Raw genomic sequence first — 21,889 nt, 5'->3', positions numbered from 1 at the left:
AAAAAAGGACATCCCCAACGTTCACTGGACAGCCAGCCTGACCGAGTCCATGTTCTTCAGGTTCCATGAGAGACCCCGTTTCAAGCAACAGAGGTGGGCAGAGATCCAGGAAAGACTAACAACATCTACCTCAAGCCTCCACATGCACAGGCACATACAAGAACACACACACACACACAGCTCAACACACATAGCACATTACACATACTGATAAACAATCAAATAAACAAAAGAATGGTGTTGTGACAACAACCCTATAGAATCAGGCATTCTGCCTGGGGGCAGTGTGGGCTCTGGTGAAGCTTTTCCTGAAGTTTCTTCCTTCCTCCTGCTTCCTGGCCATCTCCACTGCAGTCTTCAGCAACATGGCTGTTTGTTTGCGTGCCTGTCTTCTGTGATAGTTTGAATAGGAATGGCCCCCAGAGGCTCATAGATTTGAATGCTTGGTCATCAGGGAGTGGCACTACTTAAGAAGGATTAGGAGCTATAGCCTAGTTGGGTAGGTGTGGCCTTGGTGGAGGAAGTGTCACCGGGGACGGGCTTTGAGGTTTCAGAAGCTCAAGCCAGTCCCAGTTGCTCTCTCTCTCTCTCTCTCTCTCTCTCTCTCTCTCTCTCTCTCTCTCTCTCTCTCTCTCTCCTGCTGCCTGCAGATCTGAATCTGGATATAGAACTCTCAGCACCATGTCTGTCTGTACATTGCCATGCTTCCCGCCATGATGATGGTGGGCTAAACGTCTGAAACGGTAAGCCAGCCTCAATGAAATGTTTTCCTTTGTGAGAGTGGCCCTGTTCATGGTGTCTCTTCACAGCAGTAGAGCTCTGACTAAGGCACCTCTCAAACCAGCTTCTCTTAGGAGCATAACACCAGGATGGAGAGACCCTTGTAATATTTTTAGATGGTGCCTGCACAAGGCAAAAGTGCATCTTCTGCAGGCCACCAAGATTAGCTAGACCTTTACTTTGTCATTCTCTATGACTGACACTGACCACAGCCTTAATTGTTCATCTAACAATTCTGTGACTATCCCTCCTCCCATCAGCAAACACAGAGCATGACAAAACAGAAGTCAGACTCAGCGGCATACAGGTGTATTCCTAGCACTCTGGAGGGTCCTCCCGGGGCAGGAGGATTTAGAGTTGGAGGCCAGCCTGGTCTTCACAGTAAGACTCTGTCTTTAAAAATAGAAATGAGGGCTGGAGAGATGACTCAGTGGTTAAGAGCCCTGGCTGCTCTTCCAGAGGTCCTGAGTTCAATTCCCAGCAATCACATGGCAGCTCACAACTGTCTGTAATGAGATCTGGTGCCCTCTTCTGGCATGCAGGCAGAACATTGTATACATAATAAATAACTTTAAAAAAGCAGAAAGGAACAAACAAAAAGGAAAAAACAAAGTTGTCATTAGATGAATCACATCTAAGCTGTGGCAACCCCTGGCTCAATTGGAGAAAGCTCCCACAGCAGTCATCATCAGACTTTTCTCAATGCACTGCAGCTGGGGAAGAAGATTCAACTTGCAACTGGCTCTTTCTTCTTCCCTCCCTTCCTTCTTTTGTGATACTAAGAATAAAGACAAGGCTTCTACATGCTAGGCAAACACTGTACCACTAAGCTACATCTCTAGCATGATCAATTTTTACCTAGCATCCTTTTGGGGGAATCAGCTCTCTTCTCCTTCTCCTCCTCCTCCTCCTCCTCCTCCTCCTCCTCCTCCTCCTCCTCCTCCCTCCCTCCTCCTTCCTCCTCCTCCCTCCCTCCTCCTCCTCCTCTTCTCCTCCTCTTCTTCCTCCTCTCCCTCTTCCTTCTCCTCCTTCTTATTCTTAAGAAAGAAGACCCAGTACTGGGAATGGAACCCAGGACCTCATATATGCCAGGCAGGCACCCTGCCGCTGAGCTGTATCCCTACCCTCTTTTTACCCTTTGATTTTGAGATAAGAGTCTCTATCCTGCTTAGGTTGACTGGGACTCGTTCTGTAGACCTGGCAAACCTTGCACTTGGGATTCCCCTGCCTCAGCCTCACAAGTAACTGGGACCATTAGGCCTAACTTGAAGCTGGCTATTTCTTTTTTGTTTCACTTTGCTTTTTGAGACATGGTATTGTCAGCAGCCCTGGCTGTCCTGAAAGTCACTAAATAGACCAGGCTACCCCTTGGTCCTGTATTCCACCTCTGCTTACTGAATGCTAGCATCATGGCCAGGTTGGTGCTACTTCACCCATGAGACTGGTAATTTCTCAAGGCGGTGTTCCAAGCATAAAAAACAACACACGAGTCACAGGGCATTCTGCCATTGCTCTGCTTCTCCTCCTCCATCCTATACAGTCAGCTGTCAGTCATTGGGCCCAGAGGTGTAGAGGACTTATCTCTGCATACTTCTGTCCCAGACATTATTCACACTCCCTGCCATTTGAACCCTAGCTGTGTTTTCAGTATTGTTTCCCCTTGCGGGCAGTAGAAATTGATGTGCCTGCCCAGAAAGGATCAGAACTAAGGGCTACTGATGGGTGATGTCCGTGTGTGTGTGTGTGTGTGTGTGTGTGTGTGTGTGTGTGTTTCTCACTGTTTCATCAATGAGGCGGGACAAGGAGATAAGGAGAATTCTGGGAAAGGTAGGCAGAAGAAGACCACTGAACAGTCACCATATAAGGACCAGGAAGAAAGATGCACCAGGCATTCTCTGGTAAGATAAGACCATGTGGACTTAGAAATGGGTTAATAATTAAGACAGAGTTAGCCAATAAGAAGCCCTAGCCAACGGCCAATAGTTTAATAATTAATATAGCGTCTGTGTGTTTATTTGGGGCTGAAGTGGCCCTGGGATCTGGCAGGACAAGAAACCTTCCAGCTACAGCCTACACCTCCCTTGGGCTGATACCCCATTGCCTCTCTGCAAAGGTGGCCCAGGACCACGGCAGCCCTTACTCCCAGGCACATTCATTCCAGTTGGCCTCCAAGTAGCCAAGTGGCATATGCCCAGCATTCTTAGATCCAGAAACCACACCCCTTCACAGAGACCTCTGCCCACTTCTCTGCCTTGCTGGAGGTGGCAGTTTGAAGGTAAAGCCACGCCGACAATCCTGTGAAGGAAGCACAAATGAAAACCAAGCCATGATGAGGCACCGATTCACAACTACTAGACCGAGTGGTTAAATACAAAGCACCGATAATAGCAAGTGTTTACAATAATCTGGAGCAACTAGAGCGCTTACATACTGTTGGGACATAGATTAGTATAATGGCCTTAGAAACTGCTTACCTTTATCTACCCTGTTGATGTTATTCCGTTCCCAACACAAATACCTCACAAAATTGTGCCCATTCCAAATGTTCATGGCGGCACCATTTGTCACAGCTAAGAACTAGAAAAAAAATTCCAAGTGCTTATCAAAGTGAAATAGAGAAATTGCAATATGTCCATAAACTGAAATATTACATAAGAGTAAGAATGATGGGAGCACAGCTCACACAGTGATATGGAAGAATCTCACTCACTCAGTTTTGAACAAACAATTCCAGGCAAGACTATATAGCATGTGGTTCCGTTTGTGTAAAGCACCCTGTAGCCAAAACTGTTGTGTTCAGGGTAATGGTTCCCCTAGGCAGAAATACAAGAACTGGAAGGACTCAAGAAAGGGGCTGCTGGGACTCCGGCAGTGCCCTGTTTCTTGATCTGGATGCAAGATGCAGACACATTCCTTCTATGAAACTTAATTCAACTACGCACACTCTTATAATTTGTGCATGTTATATTAAAAAGAATAAAAGTCCCGAAAATACGGAGGCATGCAGCCAGTCACTTCTTTCCATTCTACCCCATCCTTACCCAGTAAAGTTCATTTTTAAGGGAAATGAGTTACAGATGCTGAGGGCTGTGTCTGCAATGCCTCCAAGAGGAGAGTAGCTCGTTCCCAGCATTCCCAGGTCCAGGAACCACACCCTCTTCTCAGAGGCCTCTTGCCCATTTCTCTTATTTAGGGGAGGTAGAGGCGAGAAGATAAAACACATACAACTGAGAATCATACAGAGTGGATCGCTGGTCCCTGGGATAGTCTCTGACTGTCTGGATCATTTCCTCTGGAGGCATACACACTGCAACTGGCACATTGGAGTTGCACCCTGAAGACGATAGGATGTAAACCACAGGACTTTAGCATCAAGCCGACCCGCTGTTCATTCCCTACATCTGATTCCTTCCTACTCCTGCCATGGCCGAGCTTCTAGAAGTATAGCATCCCAGCCTCTCTTGTTTCTAGAACATGGTAGTTGGCCCTTTGAAACATTGATAATGGCAGAATAGAGCTTGTGAGAGCACTGGAATTCTTGGTGACATGGTTGTAACAAGCCTGGAATCCCGATCACTGGAGAGTGAGAGGGCTGGGTGGCCTCTGAGAGATGTGAGTTAGGATTAAAGGGACAGTTCCTTCCAGGCTGTGGCACAGGACCCTGGGGAGGACAAGAGAGAGCAGGTTGTGGTCACAGTGGCATGTCCCAAGATGCTGGCTAATGTCATCTTCAACAAGTGTCTTTTCAGTCCCTACAGGTCCCAGATGTTTTACTGTCAGGGGTGACACAGTAGTGGATGGCAGAGTAAACCCATCATGGAGAGGCAGCTCATCTACTGGTCACTGGGGTTCAATATTGACCTTGAACTTTTCAAATCATAGGTAGCAAATTCCCAAGTCTGCATTTTGAAACCTGTTGATCTTCCCAGGGCACTCCCATAGCACCTAGATGGTGATTGCTAGAACTGAGGGGACATCTACCCAGCATCTTCTCTATGTAAGACATGAGTGTACAGACGCAGGGGTATGCTTTCAACCTGTAGGGAGCTTTCATTTGGAAGTGATAGATACATGACAAACATTCACTTTGAGTGGCACACGTTGAAAGCCTAGAGCAGTGAAGGTCCAGAACAGATGAGTCAGCTTTGGAGATGAGAGGTCCCCAAAGACGACTTTTCTGCCCACAGAAGAATCAGGGATGTTCTAACTCAGAGGATACCCACAGAGGATGGATTGGAGCAGATGTGATTTGCAGCCTCATCTGGGAGGCAGGGTCTGAGGACACCAGCCTGCATCTTTTGCACTCAGAGAGAGTCTGGCAAGAAATTTATGCTTTAGTGCAGGTGTGATGGCTGACTGCTAAAGTTGCTAAGGTGTCTTGTGCGGAGGTGGGGGGGCAGGGGAGGTGACCCGGAGCAGTTGGTGGATATTTGGAGAAGGAGGCCATACTCACTGGGTTTATTCCTGCCTCGGTTGCCTTACTGATGCCAATCCTGCTATGGAAGACCAACCCTGCTAAGGAAGACCATTCCTTCTTCTGGGTATGCATTTCTCCCCTCTGTCGTCTCTAATAAAATCCTCTGCAGAATTGCTCGGCACAATCCTCCCAATTCTAGCCAAGATATAATCTATTAGGAATCAAGAGTATTTTATGGGGGCTCTTGATAAAAATAGAGATTCAGCTAGGGTAACGTTTTCCCCATCCCCATCCCCATCCTCCCACCCGTCTCATTCTCCAGGCCTGTGACCAGTATGATGCCTGGAAGTGATGAGACCACTTGTGGTCATGAGAACAAAGTCAAGGATGGCAGGGGGGGGAGGGGGGGAAGTAACAGGAGTCTTTTTTTTTTTTTTTGAGACAGAGTTTCTCTGTGTAGCTTTGGACCTATCCTGGCACTCGCTCTGGAGACCAGGCTGGTCTCGAACTCACAGAGATCCTCCTGCCTCAGCCTCCCGAGTGCTGGGATTAAAGGCGTGCTCCACCAACGCCCGGCTAGGAGTCTTAATTGTTAATGATACTTAAGAACAGCCACACCTAGCCAGGTCATCTACATCCAGGCTTCTATGAAACGGGGAACAACAACTCTTATTCCTTTGGAGCTTAAGTAAATCGAAGGTAGCTTCCAGATCATTACATGGTAGCCCCGAATGCCTATTTCTTCTTGGCAAAAGCACAGCTTGGCACAGCAGTAAAAAACAAAGGCAAGACAGGCAGACAAAATTAACCAAAACAAACAAAAAAATCAAGAGCCTGTGATGAGAAGCAACCAGAGACATGTCCACCTGAGCACCTGCCTCGTTAGCTGTTCTCAGTGTCAGCGGACACTCACAGTTCTCCAGGGTCAGCTTGGTTCCCCCTCCACCCCCCCCCCAGCTCTCTTAGGAAGCAGGGATGCCAGAGAGGAGTAAAACCATGTTTCTTGTGTTTTGTTCCCATTATGAACAAGAAACACTTCTGAGCAAGCCCCCTTCTGGCTTCCATTGACCCTCAGAGGTGCCTCTTCCTAGCTTAGCCACTGAGAAAGATCAGGGATGAAGGGATGCTAGAGAGACAATCAGGGAAGGCAGGGAGGGAGGGGGGCCTCCTGCCCAAGGAAATCACATGGGCCCACAGTATAAAGCAGGAAAGGGAGAACCTTGGACAGAAGGGAGGCTTGGGGCAGGGGCTGAAGCCCTCCCCAGAGTTTCTCAGAAAGGCAGCCCCAAGTCTGAAGGCCAAGGGGCCTGATCTTAAAGGAAGGGGCTCCCTGGCTCCCTGTCCCTGTGACCCCCTGCTCCTGAGATGAGTGGCTTTGGCAAAATAAGGTCAGTGAGGAAGAGACAACTTCACAGGCCCGTGAGGTCCACTGAAGACAGGGATCGTCCGAGGCGAGCAAGTTTCAGGGACCGTTCTGTACTCCACACCCACAACAATAACAACCCACGATGGTTTGTGTTTCCTGTTTGCAAAACTCTTTGGACAGAAGCGATAGTGCCCAGTCAGTGCAGTAAACCCATAAACAGTGTCAGGCCCACACAGCACAGACAAAGGCATTTGCTCCAGAAGGTTGGGGCCTGCAGAGCCCAGTCTGGACCGTTGGTTGCCAGTTCAGTTGAAGCCATGACACTCGGGAGGTTACTCCATTTACCTTTGCGGACCAGATAACAGGAACCTCAGCTCTACAACCCTTACTCCCCTTTCTGGACAGTCATGTGCTTAGAATAAACCCCTTTGGGGTTACTGGGGTGATTCAGGGAGACTGGGAAGCCCAACACTTTTCAGTGTTGCATAGAGTTATTGAGGCTGTCTCAGCTGCTGCTGCTGACAGCTCATGGAGGGTAAACTGTTCCCATCACCAGACTACACCTGAAGGAAGTCAGGACCCCTGAGCAGGCAACCACCAAGTACCTGGCCACTGCTTCCTCACTGAGTGGAAGTCCAGGCTGGGACCCAAGCCAGGCGCCTCCCCAACTCCCTGGAGGCAGGCGGCTGCTAATGGCTCTCCCCACAAACTGGTTCATTAAAGATTTGTTCTGTGGAGGTTGCAATCAAAATAAACAGACAGCCTGAAAGCCAGGGAACTAAAAACCAATTAAGAAGGAATAGAGAAGGAAGGGGGGTGGTGACAGAAGGAAAAAGAGGCCTGGGCCTTCCAAAGACTCAGTTCCCATGGCAGCCAGCTTCCAAAATAGTCTGGGAATGAAAAATAATGAAAACCACCGGGGAGAGCAAAGCCGGCCTGGCAAGAGAGTCCTGACATCAGGATTGGCTAAATCCCCCTGCCCACAGCTCCCAGAGGGCACCTGGTGACCTGGTGACCTGCCCCGCCCCCACTCATCTCCTTCTTTTCCAAAGTTGTAAAAAGCACTGCCCCTAGGATGGACCCTCTGTCTAGGTTCCAATGCAAAGAAGCCACACTCGACATCCACCTTGTGGGTGGCAGGAGAAACTAGAGAAATGTGAGGGACCATCTGAACTCAATTGCTCAGGGGACCAGGAGTGGAACAGGAAAGGGCCCTAGTCTGGCTGCCAAAGTCTTCCTGAAAGAAATGCCGTTCAACCTGAGAGCTGAGGTCTGAGTAGGGGCTAGCCCAGAGGCAAATGGACGTCCCCTACAGGAGGGATTGGTATCACAAAGGTCCTGGAGTAGGAGAGTGGGAAAGTTGAAGAGTGGGATAAAGAAAACCTAAGCTGTCTGTCAGTCAGGCATGGTAGTGTATGCTTGTAAACCCAATAGGGTTTAGGGAAGAAGGTGAGGTGTTTCAGGCTAGCCTGGGCTACATAGTGACAGCCTGTCTTAATACATACATAAATAAAAAGGCAAAATGACATCAGCAAAGTCAAAATCACCAAGCCAGCAGTTCAGTGGGGCTAACAAAAATGGACCTGGGCATACTCTGTGTTAAACTTCGTGCTTTCTTAGCACTGAGAAGCTCCAGGAAGCACAGTCAAGGAGCCAGGAGCCCCACATTGACCGATGGACCAGCTATATCCCTTTGTCCCGAGCCAGACTTTCTAGGGGATCCCCAGCTCCCCACCCCTTTTCTCACCCTTGTAATGGGGAACTCTATCATGAGAGAGTGGCCAGCAGTTTCTCTGAGGAAGGGCTGCTGCTGGCCAGGAGCACGGCCAGTTAACCATCTCCAGATTCACTTCTGCTCTGGGTCCTGTGTCATCGCTGTGGCAACAGGAAAGCTGAGATCCCAGTCAGTCCACTTGTAGATGCCAAAAGGGAATAATCTGCCGAAACGAAGCTAACCTTTTCGAACCCTCCCACGCCAACCTCCACAGAAAGGAGGACGTGGTGGGGCACGGTCCTCATACCTACAATCCTTGCACAGGGAAGCTGAGGTAGAAGGAACCAAGCAGGCCACTGGTCCTGTCCCAGGCAGAGCAGAACTACAGTAGGGTTGTTGTTTGTTTGTTTGTTTTACTTTCTAATTAATTAATTTCTAGGGAGTTACCAAGGTGCACTTGTGGAGGTCAGAGGGCAACTCACAGAAGTTGGGTCTCTCCTTCCATCACGTGGCTCCAGGAATGGAACTTAGATCATCAGGCTTGGTGGCAGACACCTTTACTCAGTAGCGAGAGGTCATACAGCTTCTAGACAGTGGGGCTAGGACAGACAGACACACCAAGGAAATCCAGCCACAAAATCTACTTTGTGTGACTTCACGCCAACAACCCTTGTTGTAAGTCCCCTTAGCAGTGAGTGAAATGTAACAACACCATGTAGCCACCAACACCTAGGGCAAACTGAGCACCCACTACAGCTTCTTCCCCTCGGTTTCAGCTTCCTTACCTGGGCCATCTTGGGTTAAGTGTACAAAACCATGAATATAGAAAGGGCTGCAGATGTCTCCATAAATATCTGGTTGGAGAAGATGCTAGAAGCTATCCCCCTTCTAGTTCCTTTGTCCTCTGTTTTCCTCTCAACACTTCCCTCACTTGCTGAGCCTCACTTTCTGGGTGGCCACCCAAATGAAGAACACTATGGAGGCTTGCTGACTCTCGGGAATGCCTAAGAAATGACAATGATGGTGTGTGTGTGTGTGTGTGTGTGTGTGTGTGTGTGTGTGTGTGTGTGTGTGTAGGAGGGGGATGACTATTGGCTTTTGGGAAGGGATGTTTTGTTTTAATTTTTGAGTCAAGGCCTCACTTTGTATTTTAGACTCCACAGGGTAGTCTCAATGTTGTAGCAATTCTCCTGCTTTCAGCCTTCCAAGTGTTCCACTGACAGGATAGAGACACCATGCCCAGCCCAGAAATCAAGATTTTATCATTCCTCTTGTGCCAGCCCTCACCCCCTTACAGCTGAAGGAGATGTGGGCCACAAGCAGGGGACTTAACCTGGAGTCACTTGGTTGCTGAGTCCCTGATTTCCCCAGGTTGTTCTCACACCAAAGCCATCACTCCTGTCCCTGTCCGCAATCACCAGCGGATGACTTTCAGTCCTTGGGACTGAGGAATCTTCTGGGCCCCACCATCCTGGGGTATGATGAGTGTAGGGAGATATGTCAAACCATGGCCAGCTTTGTTGGTTGCCAAGGGCCACCTGGAATTAGTGGGCAAGTCACTCAGTGGCAGTCATACTCAGGAGGGGACTCTCAGCCCCGAGGAGGTGACACTCCATGGCGGTGAGTTTGAGGGTAAGCTTGGACACTTTCCCTGAAATCTTCCATTCCTGCTTACCTCCCTAAGATCCGGGACAGGAAGAGAACACTTATCTGATCTCACAGGCTGCAGGGAGATTCCGAAGATGACTGACGTGCGTTCGAAGCCTGTAAACCTGTTCTCATTAGTCATTAGAACACTCATTATTTGTTTGTGTTTCCAAGCAGTGGATCTGCTGTTCAGGTTAAACCTCTTCTCTCTCCTCAGTCCCAGACAGAGCTCTTGGTATGAATCTTGTCTGTTCCCAGACCCAGAAGCGAATCCAAGCCTGGGTCAGAGCAATCTATATCTTTCCTTGGTGAGATGAGCGATGCTGTTTACCACTCGGGTAGGGTGTGGACCCTGAGACCAGCAAAGCAAAGGGAAGCCGGTGTGGCTGGCAGGATTCCTGCTCCAGCTAGTAAACGAACAAACACATCATCAGTGTTCACAAGACACATTTCACTGTGTTCCTGGCATGTGCTGGCCCTCACAGACACAAATGTGACTGTAGAACCTCACAAGGCAGCCCCGTGAAGGGCTCATGGCTCTCCTCCCTGCTTCTTTTTGTCTCTCCTTCTTTCTCTTCCTTGCTCTCTCCCTCACTGTCTGCTCTCCCCTCTTTCCCTCCTGTCTCCTGTCCTTCCTTGTCTTTCTTTTATCTTCTTCCCTTTATCCATCCTCCCTCCCTCCCTCCTTCTTCTGCCATTTCTACCTTTGATCCCAGGGCAGAGGCAGGAGAGGGAGGGTACCTGGCCTCTGGGTACTTGTTTCCATTAAGGAGGGAAGATCCCTGGGGGTCGGGGGGGGGGTGTCAGGAGTAGGGCTCAGCCATCCTAAAGGAACCAGGGAATGGAGAATGATGGATGGGCAGAACAGTAAGGGGGGGGACCATGATGGACAATTGCAGAAATACTGGCCTAAGTGGAGTGGCCTGGCAGCTCAGGGTACCAGTCTGAATGGAGAGCCCTTTCAAGAGGGAATATTTCCTAACACTCTCCCTCTGAACACAGCTAAAACTAATGCTAGCAACTCCTAAGTCAGGGCCAGGGACACAGGCCTGCTGTCAGGGAGTATCAAATCACACAGCTGCAGGGAAATACAGGTTTCCCCAATATCCAAGGAAAGCAAGGAATCTCAGCGCCACCACAGACAGAGCTGGAGAAGGAGCAGGTGATGGAAGAAGCCCAGAGTGCACAGAGGGGAAATGATACCAGCAGACTTGGATTCTGACCAACAAGAAGCCCGAGTTCTGGGGGTGGGGAGGTGGGGTCTGTGTCCATCCCCAGGGAAATGGAGGCAGGGGGATGGGAAGTTCAAAGTCATTCTTAACTACATGGTGAATGTAAAGACAGCCTAGGCCTCATGAGATCCTCCTTCAAGTAAAAAACTAAATGAGTCTGATGGGAGATGTTCTTCTGTATATATGTTTTTCTTATTGGTTGATGAATAAAACACTGATTGGCCAGTAGAGGCAGGAAGATAGGTGGGGCTAGGAGACCAGGAGAAGGCGGAGAGAGGCAGAGAGGCACCTTGAAGGGACTCCATGTAGAGACTGGGAAGATAGGGCGTACCAGGCAGTCTCTGGTAAGATAAGGCCATATAGAAATATGTAGACTAGTAGTTATGGTTTAATGATTAAGAAAGAGCTAGCCAATAAGAAGCCTAAGCCATCGGTCAAACAGTTTATAAATTAATATAAGTCTTCGTGCGTTTATTTGGGGCTAATCGACAGCAGGACCTGGCAGGACAAAAACCTCCATCTTCACGAGTCTCTTGATGTCGCCTTCTTTAAGGGAGAGGGAGATCCCTCTCCACCTGTCAATCAGAAGAAAAGGAACACATGCTCTCCAGGAAAGTCTCACTTGCCCCCAAGGATCACAAACTCCAAGATCCTCCCTATCTTCTTATATGGAGTAAGGAGTGAGGCTTTTATCTAGGGTCCTAGGCAGTTATAGATACTTTCATTTATGCCCAATATGAATGTACCCCTGCCTTCTGGGGGCAGATGACGGGGTTGCCAGGAAGTGTGCAAAATAGATCTGCCTGCCTAGGAAGGTACACACTGACTCCTAACCCAACATTCAGTTGATAGGCCCATGGATTGCTTCTGTCTGGGTGGAGTCATGCACTGACTCCTAACCTCACATTGAGTTGATAGGCCCATGGATTGCTTCTGTCTGGACAGAATGTGCCTCCCTGCAGGGCTGTAGTATATAATGGTGATCCCATGAAACTGTCAGGTATGATGGTCTGGACAACCTAAGGCCAGGCCACAGTGAATTCCTGCTCTTCACAGAGCTTTTGGAGGAAGGCAGCTTTATTGCTTTCAAGCAGATACAGTAATGGGGACCAGGTGTGAGCAAGAGAGGCTCTGTGAAAACTGCCTCAGAGACCAGCTAAGAGCAAGCTACAACTGCAAAGTGGTTGATCTGTAGATGGCACACCTCCCAGGAACTTTTCAGTGTCTTCTTTGAATATCTTTTTCAAAAAACATATTTTATTTATTTATTTTGTGTGGGTGAGTATCTTTTGTACTTTCACAAAGAAAGGGCTGAGTTCCCCACTGCCTCCTTCCAAACCAATCTCAGATGATCACATCCCACAAAAATGCCTACCCAAAGCCCAGCATATGGCACAGGCCTTTAATCCCTGTCAGAGGCAGCCAGATCTTTGTGAGTTTGAGGCCAACCTGGTCTATATAGAGAGTTGCAGGACAGCCATGGCTATGAAGAGAGGCTTTGTCTCAAACCCCTACCCTATCTCCCCCCCCCCACCCCAAATGTCTGCTGGACTCAGCAGCCTGTATCAAAGTTAAGTTTGTGCTTCCTAGAGAGGAGAAGAGGTTTGCCATAATGTCCACATGGAAACAGCCTTGATCCCAGCCCCACTTCACCCCCAAGGACTCCTTTCCTGGCTTAGGCACTCAAAAATAGTGAGAGCCTGTGGACATGGCTCAGCAAGTAAACTGCTGCGTAAGTGTGAGGATCTGAGTTTGGATCCCTGGCATGCATAGAAAAGCTGGACATGGCAGCATGCATCCATGACCCCCAGCCCTGAGGCAGACAGGCAAGTCCTTAAGTGTGCTGGTGGCCAGGCCAAGCAATTGGTGAACTCCAGGTCCAGTGGAAGACCCTGTCTCAAAAGCTAATAGAGGAGGATACATGATGTCAACCTCCAGCCTCCACAGGTGTCCGCTTATACCTCCCCCTCCTCCCCACAACACCCATACAAGCATCCAAAAGCAAATATACAATGAATCTAGTGATGTTAATAGGGAGGAGGAAGCTGAAGGCTTCTTGGAAGGAGCAGATTTGATATGGTGCTGAAAGGGTAACTAGTTCAACTCGGTTGATAGTCAGTGCCTACCTTGTACTAGAATCTATTGGAAATGATGTGACAAATGTCTTTCAGGAAATTAAATCTTGTAGATTTCAGATCATGAGAGGAGGCATGCAGACTACCAGTGTGAAGGTTACTCAAGAGGACAGAAATAAATAACATTCCACAGTAATGTAAGAAAATGGAACTGATCCTCTCTTCTCAAAGATACATGTTCTTGGCACAGTTCTTTCTCATCGGGACTACCATAAATAATGACACGATACATTGTTAATTATGAGAGCTCAGCCTTAGCTTAGGCTTGTTTCTAACTTGTTCTTATAACTTAAATTAGTCCATATTTTTTCATCTATGTTCTTCCACGAGGCTCATTACCTTTACATCTAACTGGTAATGCTACCTTCTTCTTCCCATTGTTCTCCCTCTGCCCAAAAGCCCCGCCTGTACTCTCCTACCTAGCTTTGGTCAATCATCTTTATATTACACCAATCACAGTAATACATTTTCACACAGTGTACAAATATCCCAGAACATCTTCTACCACCCAGCAATAGCATCACTGGATGCACACTGTAGAAAACAGGACGCACGAATACATTCAGTCCAGCTTTCTATGCACTATCTAAAATGTAGGAATGTCTATGTAGGGACAAAATGATGAACAAATAAGGTATATTCATCTGGTGAAATACTATTGCTATTGTGTGAGAGTGGTTCATGTGTTGAAAGGTTGGTCCCCAGTAGAGTGACATGGGAGGTGATGGGACCTTTAAGGGGTGGAGCTTAGTGGGCTGTGTGTGATCAGATTGTGGGGATGCTGCCTCAAAAGGGATTTGAGTGGTTCTCAAGGAATGTTGAGTTAGTTCTAATAAAAGATGATTGTTTCAAAAAACAAAGCAAAAAATGTATCATACAAAAAATAACGCTTGGGGCCTAGAGAGACAGAACAGTTTACAGTACTTGCTGCTCTTATAGAAGACCCAAGTTCAGTTTCTATCACCCAGACAGAGTGTCTCACAACAACCTGTAACTCCAACTCCAGGGGAGCCAATGCCTTAGCCTCCTTGGGCACTGGACTCACATGCACATACCCAAAGACAGACAGACAGACATGCACGCACACGCGCGCACATGCACGCGTGCGCACATGCGCGCGTGCGCGCACACACACACATTTAAAAATAAAATCTAACAATTCAAGCCTAATCCCTGTTCCTTGCCCTGGCTTTCTACATGACAATAAATATGACCTGTCCATCCATCCATCCATCCACCCACACACCCACCCACTCACCTATCCATCCATCCATCTCTATATCTCTGTCATTCTCTTCTACCACCATGATGCTATCACCAGAGCTGAACTGACACCAGTGCTGTGCCCTTAAACCCCAAGAACTGTGAGCTAAATAAATAACTTCATCCCCAGACTTTTGAAATGTTGTTACAATAATGGTAAAGACTGATTAATACAACTGTGCATAGAGCAAAATGAATATATTAGAGCTTAACTGATCCACATGGAAAAATCTAGAGAGGTAGATTTGGTCAACAACAACAAAAATTGCAAAAGGATATTTACAATGATGCAATCAGTATACCTTTTTAAACACACAAAATGGCCTGTGGTTTTTTGTTGTTGTTTGGGGGGGATTGTTTGTTTGTTTTAGTTTTTTTTGAGACAGGGTTTCTCTGTGTAACAGCTCTGGCTATCCTGGAACTTGCTCTGAGGACCAGGCTGGCCTTGAACTCACAGAGATCCACCTGCCTCTGCCTCCCAAGTGATGGGATTAAAGGTGTGCACCACCACCTCCTGGCATACCTCTTGTTTTTGTAGCAAGTGATCCAGTGCATGGCCATAAAAGATATCTATTGACTTCAGAACACTGTCTATGGGGACAGAGAGGAATATAATAGGAAGAAGGGTGGTCCTTACTGTACGTTTAGTACTTTACATTTATTTATTCTGTGTATATAGGGGTGGGAAATGTCTAAACAATCACTAGTCTGACAAGAGACTTTCTAGAGCTGCATACTACAGGGGGCCTAAACTTCATACAACAATGTCAACAAAGTCAACTCAACAAACAGCAGCAATAACCAAACAACAAACTCTTCAAGGAAAGGATGAACTGAGTTCCAGAGTCACTATATTGTGCCACCTAAACCCAGAGACTATTGAAAGACAGAACCCTGGAAGCAACAAGGGACTGTCAACTTCTATACCCAGCAAGACTGTCCTTAAAAACTGAAGACACACAGAAGATATTTCCAGATAACCAAATAGAATAGATACCATGATGACTGTAGCAGTAAATCTAGACAGAGAGTCTCAAACTGAATGTTTTAGAGCTCCCTGTAGCACTGTCCACAAAAGATTTCTGAAAATATATGGTCTCTAGAGGGGTGAAGAAAAAAGGTGAAATAATCATATCATAACAAGTGAAGGGAAGCTGGCACAATGTCTGGTTTCTTTTCTTGCTACCATGATAGACTGTTCTGACAAAGGCAACTGAAAGGGACTCAAGCTTCAATTTAACTCACAGCTTGAAATATAGTCTACTGTGGGGAGGAAAACAAGGCAACAGGAGCTTGCCAGTTGTTCTGCCCTTTAAGTGGGGTTCCTGTTGGCCTTTCCCAGGACCCCTCTTAAAGGGCAGAACAACAGGCAGATCTGGCTTTTCTGGAACTAGGAATATCATGAGTAGTGTGTGTCAGTTGTTCATTTGGAAATCCTGGAAAACCCAAGTCAAACAAGCTTAAATCATAGAAGTGATGTATATGTATGCATTTAGCTCAGCTCACACTACGGTTCCAAAGACCCGTGACGTTGGGTGCACATGGTGCTATATTACACCTCCCTCCAAGAGCTGCATATTCAATGGTATGTGAGAAACGGCTTCAGCAGATCTAATTTCCCACCCTCCAACTGCTCCACCTAAGACAAAAAAAGACCCCCAAATGCCTCCCTGATAAGTCTTGTGACTAGTACTTTCTCATTAGCCAACATCTGGTCATGTATCTGGACCCAAGCCAAGATTGAGTTCATCCAATTGGGAGCCACCCCACCCTAGAGCTACCTACCACTAAGTTGCATGGTTTGGCTGAATTATTGAGCCTCATTCTCCTTAGGTATTAAAGAGGAGAGTTCCGATATCGCATTTGTAAATGTGTTCAGACAATATAAACAAGATCAACATTCAGTCTCTTAACACAGTGCCTGGAATGCTCTGATTTGACCACTGGTAGGTAGCTATCAATAGCTATGGGCACTGAGGACTGGGCTTCCAACCCCTGAAGTGAGAAAGTTGGGCCATGGCCCGGGATTTGAACCAAATATCAAGTAGCACACAAATCAGTCTGGGGCCAGCTCCCGAAAGATGGGAAATCAGCATAAAATGTGAACCTCACCCTTTAAGTGTAAACTGATGTTGCATGTCTATCACACAGGTAAAGGCACAAAGACCCAGGGAAGTCTACAGTAGCCCCGAAGACAAAGAGGTATAAATGGGTCTGCTCAACACAGCTTTCTTATAAGGGAGGAAGCCCTCTCTATTTTGCAGCCTCCTCCAGGATCATGTTTGGGCCTCTGCCATGGAACTGGACCATTAAATGGCCATAAGCAAATGAAGAAGAGCAGAGAGGCTATGAAGTCCCCTCTAGTTCAGTTTGTGGTGGGTGATAGGGGTCATATGCCCTGACAGGCCTTTACCCAGGGGGAGAAATCTTTGTAATAGCCCCAAAGAATGCCCTAATCTGACAACTCATTTAGCAGATTATTGGGCCCGGCTTTGATCTTCACTAGGCATAATGAGTGTGGCTCTGGGGCCAATCAACAGTCACTAATTACAAGAATACTCAGCAACAGGGGGCCTTCCCAGGAATGGGGCCCTCTGCTTGCAGAATTGGAGGATAGGGGTGTTTATGAGTGAGTCAGACCCAGGGGGAAGCTATGGGGCTGTCAGGTCATCAGAACTAGCCCCGGGGTCACTCTGGGAAAGTACTGTAAGCTAGGCCTTCACATGCCACATGTGACACTCAGTACCACCCAGGGACTGGGCAGGGAGTAATGGGCTCACCCCCTGCACCAATAATCCAACATTGAGAACACAGACCTGAGTCAGTGCTAACAAGCATGTGGCACCAGGGGACAGGGAGCTGAAACCACCCTGACTTGCAGCTAGCCCATGTGTGGAAGACTTCACTCTCCTCCAAGGTCCCTGTGTATGGAGGGATAGGAGAGCTGGTGTTAAGCCCTGTGATTATTCATCATCCTTAAGAGTAGGAGGACCTGCCCTTGAGGTCCTAACTAGGACTGGGGTTTCAACAGGGATGCTGCCAGGAAGACGAGAGAAACAGAGTTGGTTGTCCTGAGTCAGAGGGGCCAGAAGTAGTGTGGGGGTAGGGACACTTGCTCTAGACACCGTGTAGTAAGAACTGCATCTAGGCTGGGAATGTAGCTCAGTTGGTAAAGTACTCGCCTTGCATGCACGATATCTTGGGTTCCATCCTCAGTACGGCATAAAAACCAGATTTAACAATTCGAGAGTGTAACCCCAGCACTGGGGAGGTACACAGAGGAAGGCCAGTAGTTCAATGTCTTCCTCAGCTACGTGTCCTGAGGTGTGTGAGACTGTGTCTCAAAATGGAACAGCAGCTTCTGCCACTCACAAAAGAGCCACGAGACCTTGGACTAAGCCATGCGCCGTCCTCTGAACAGTGACTTTGTCTTCCGCGTAAGAAAGGGGCTGTTTTCCACACTGTCGTTGCCATGGGTGATGTACTTTGTTTATGTAAAGTACCAAAATACAGAAACAAAATATTAATACAGCTTAAAATTAATGAAATGAAGTTTTTAAAGAACAATGATCCTATTATACAACATTAAATATATACTTAGAGAAATAGAAACATCATCACATGTGATAGAATAAACTATTAGAACCTGACTTTTTAAAGGAATCATTTTAAGGCAGGTGGGTTGGCACACACCTCTAATCTCAGCAGCAGCACTTAGGAGGTGGAGGCAGGAGGATCAAGAGTTGACGGAAAACCTTGGCTTCCTGGTGAGTTTTAGACTGGTGATGTGTGCACTTAACCTCTGAGCCATCATCCCTCCATCCCCAAGCAAATCTTTGGTGTGTGTGCAAATAATCTCTTCTGCAGACCAACATCATTCAGAGAATAGGGGGGGGGGTGGATAAACTACCATGAAATGTCTTCTTCCAACACCGACACTGTAGGGGGAGAATCAGCCTTGCTTAATAACTTGGAGGAAAAGTTTTTTTGGGGGGGTGAATTTTTTCTGGCAGGAGCGGTAGAGACTGAGGTATTTTCACTGGTCATGAGCATTTGGCCCTGGTTTGGTTTAAGCCTTCCATAACCTCATCCAACACCCACACCACCCTGCTGGTCATATACACCGAAATACTCTGTGTTCTTTGAACTAGAATTCGAGCCTCAGGGGAGACTTGGCCGCATCAATTAGCATGCCCCCTCTCTTCCTAACAATTATAGAAATGTTAAAAAAAAAAAAGCTTTTGAAATGAGTATCTTTGCTGTGCTAGTTAAACTTTACTGCAATTCATAAGTTGCTTTGAGTTTAGAAATTTAGATTTTTTTACAATATGTACTAAGAGTGTAATAATTAGTAACAATAAAACTACTGGTGTGTGATCATTTAAAAACAAAGAACCAACTTCCCAGCACCAGAGAGGCAGAAGTCAAGGGGGAATCTTGGTGAGATGGAGGCAAACCTGGTCTACACAGTGAGTACCAGCCTATCTGAGACTACGTAGTGAGACCCTGTCTCTAAATAAATAAATAAACCAATAAATAAATAAATAAATAACAAACCCAGAGCTGCAGGTGGTGATGAATGTTAAGGTCCCACTACTCAGGAGACTGAGGCAGAAAAATTGCTCATATCCATGAGTTGGGAACCAGCCTGAACAGTGTGAGAAGACCCAATTCAAGGTAAAATACAGAGAGAGAGAGAGAGAGAGAGAGAGAGAGAGAGAGAGAGAGAGAGACAGAGACAGACAGACAGAGACAGAGAAACAGACTTCCTTTCTAGGTTAGAATAAATTTAATGATACAAACCAGCCAAAGCAGGGATTCTTGCACCAAGCATGAAAAAGAGGTCAGAGAGCCTACTCCCCTTGATCACCTGTAAATACACACATGCTGGAGAACATGAGTGGTGGACAGGGTAAGGATGCTGAACTCTAAGGTCACTGCAGGGGAGGGTGGCGTGGGTCTACTAGGCATAGCTGTGTGCTCAGGCCCTGTGCTGAACTCTGGAATACATGAGGAGCTGCACCAACATGGTTTCTGTCTTCATGAAGCTCACATTCTTAGGGGAGACATGACATTAAAGAAATACTCACTGATAGGAATGTCCACATTCAATGAGCACAGTGCCAAGGTGCCGTCCCCCTCCGGGTCGCTCTCCTGCCTTGACCACAGCCAGACCTAAATCCAGATATCTAAGGACCCTGGGATCCTGACTCACCAAAGCTCTACCTTTAGTAAGTTCTGCTGGGCTCTGCCTTCTTCCCTCAAGGCCTCAAAAGATCTTAAGGCAACCTGCTCTTCCTCCTCCATCCTCACAGACAAATGCCAACAGTGCTGTCTTAGCCTTTTTATTTCCTGTAGCTGTGATAAAAGTTAAAGGAGAAATGGTTTAGTCTATTTCATAGTTCAAGGTGAAAGAAAGGGCACAGAGAAACCACCAAACTGGAGCACTCCACGAGTAGAAAGACAGGTTTACTGGGGAACCTCAAGCTGCCATGACTCTCTCTTGGGGGCAAAGAGAATAGCAAACTGGGGGGGGGGGAAACCTTGTCAGTTAGCAGTGGAAGGAGGTGTGTAAGTTGGAACAACCTGGGAACTATCATGGGGCCTTTGATACTTGTTATAGGTTGTAGCTGCAGTTTCTTTCCAGCCTGGCCCCAAAGCCGATTAGCCCCAAATAAACACACAGAGACATCTATTAATTTATAAACTGTTGGCCGATCGATAAGGCTTTTTACTGGCTAGCTCTCTCTTAATTATTATCCTACAACTACTAATCTATGTGTTTCTACATGGCCTTATCTTACCAGAGAATGCCTGCTGCTTTCTATCTTCTGGTCTCTTCATGGTGTCTCTCTTGCAGCTTCCCTCTCTCTCCTTCTCCTTCCTCTCATTGCCTCACCTTTACTCCTGCCTGGCTACTGTCCAATCAGTGTTTTACTCATCAACCAACAAGAGAAACATATAAACAGAAGAACATCCCCCATTAGTAGGTATGTGTTACTAGGAAACTAGATGTCCCGTGGCTGTAGAAGCAGATAAGGGAAGCAGTGGTTCTTCCTGACAAACAGAAACCTGCTTCACACTACCTAGTCAGAGTCCAGCCTACACAGAGCCCAGACTGTGATTTAGGACAATGGCAATGGCACTGCCATTTTGAGTGGGGGGGGGGCACACTTTGGACCCAACACAAGGGAAGTTGAGGCAGCAGAAGTTTGAAGCAGCCATGTCTCATTCACAGTCAGGAAGCAGAGTGAACAAATGCATGTGTTCAGTTCTCTTTCTCCATTTCACACAGTCCATGTTCCCCACGCAACCAGGGAAGGGACCCTTCCACAGAGAAAATGGCTCTTCCCATGTCAATTAATATAATCAAGACAATCCCTTACAGATTTTCTTAGAGGCTCACCTTAAACTAGAAAATCTCCCACATGTGTGCCAGAGGTTTGTCTCCTAGGTGACTGTAGATCCTGTCAGGTTGACAACTGATATTAACCATCACAATTACCAATTACCAAAATAGATACAAGCCTTTGGGGAGCCTAAAATCAACACGAGGGAAAAAGAAGAACATGGAATGACAAATACAACAACTAGGTTGAAAGGTGACTGTCCCTTTAGATTGCCTCTCCATTTTAAGAAATCTCATTAACTCATCCTTTTCAAAAGATGGCATACACCCAGAAACAAGAAAAATAATTTAATAAATTCAACTTGCCAACACACTTTTTTTGCAGTATTCTTCCCTACATTCTGGCTCCATGATCTCTTCATGTGGTTGTTCTATCACATGCCTGTGGCCTTTTATGGTCCAGCATGGCCCATCCCTCCAGCATAGTCAGACAAAATTTGTATATTATTGTTGGGAACTTAGAAGCATTTATTTTGAATTCACAGCTATGCTGTGAATTTTAGGATGGGTCTTACATCGGTTACTGTTTGCCAGAGGAGCAAAACTAGTGAAATGTGTAATTGGCTCTCAAGGTCTGAAAATGGGAGTGGAGCATCAATGTCCCAAGGACATTGATGGCTATACCAATTTGGGGGAACAAACGCATCCCTCGCCTGCCTTTTTGTTCTGTTCAGCCCTCAAAGGTTGAATGTCTCACCATGTGGGTGATGGCAGGTCTTTCCTTGGTCTACTGGAAGTACCCATCTCTTTCAGAAACACTCAGATGTAGCAGATGATGGCTGACTTCATATCAGCAATTGAGTAATGTTGACCTTACACCATAGTATTTTAAGTTGTAAAAAAATTAAGATAATCATTGATGGGGGATGTTCTTCTATATATGTGTTTCTCTTATTGGTTGATGAATAAAACACTATTTGGCCAAA

This window comes from Cricetulus griseus, chromosome 5 (genome assembly GCF_003668045.3).
Source record: "Cricetulus griseus strain 17A/GY chromosome 5, alternate assembly CriGri-PICRH-1.0, whole genome shotgun sequence".
In the NCBI taxonomy this organism is placed as follows: domain Eukaryota; kingdom Metazoa; phylum Chordata; class Mammalia; order Rodentia; family Cricetidae; genus Cricetulus; species Cricetulus griseus.
The sequence above is the reverse complement of the archived record's forward strand: the minus strand, read 5'-3'. Positions refer to the sequence as shown.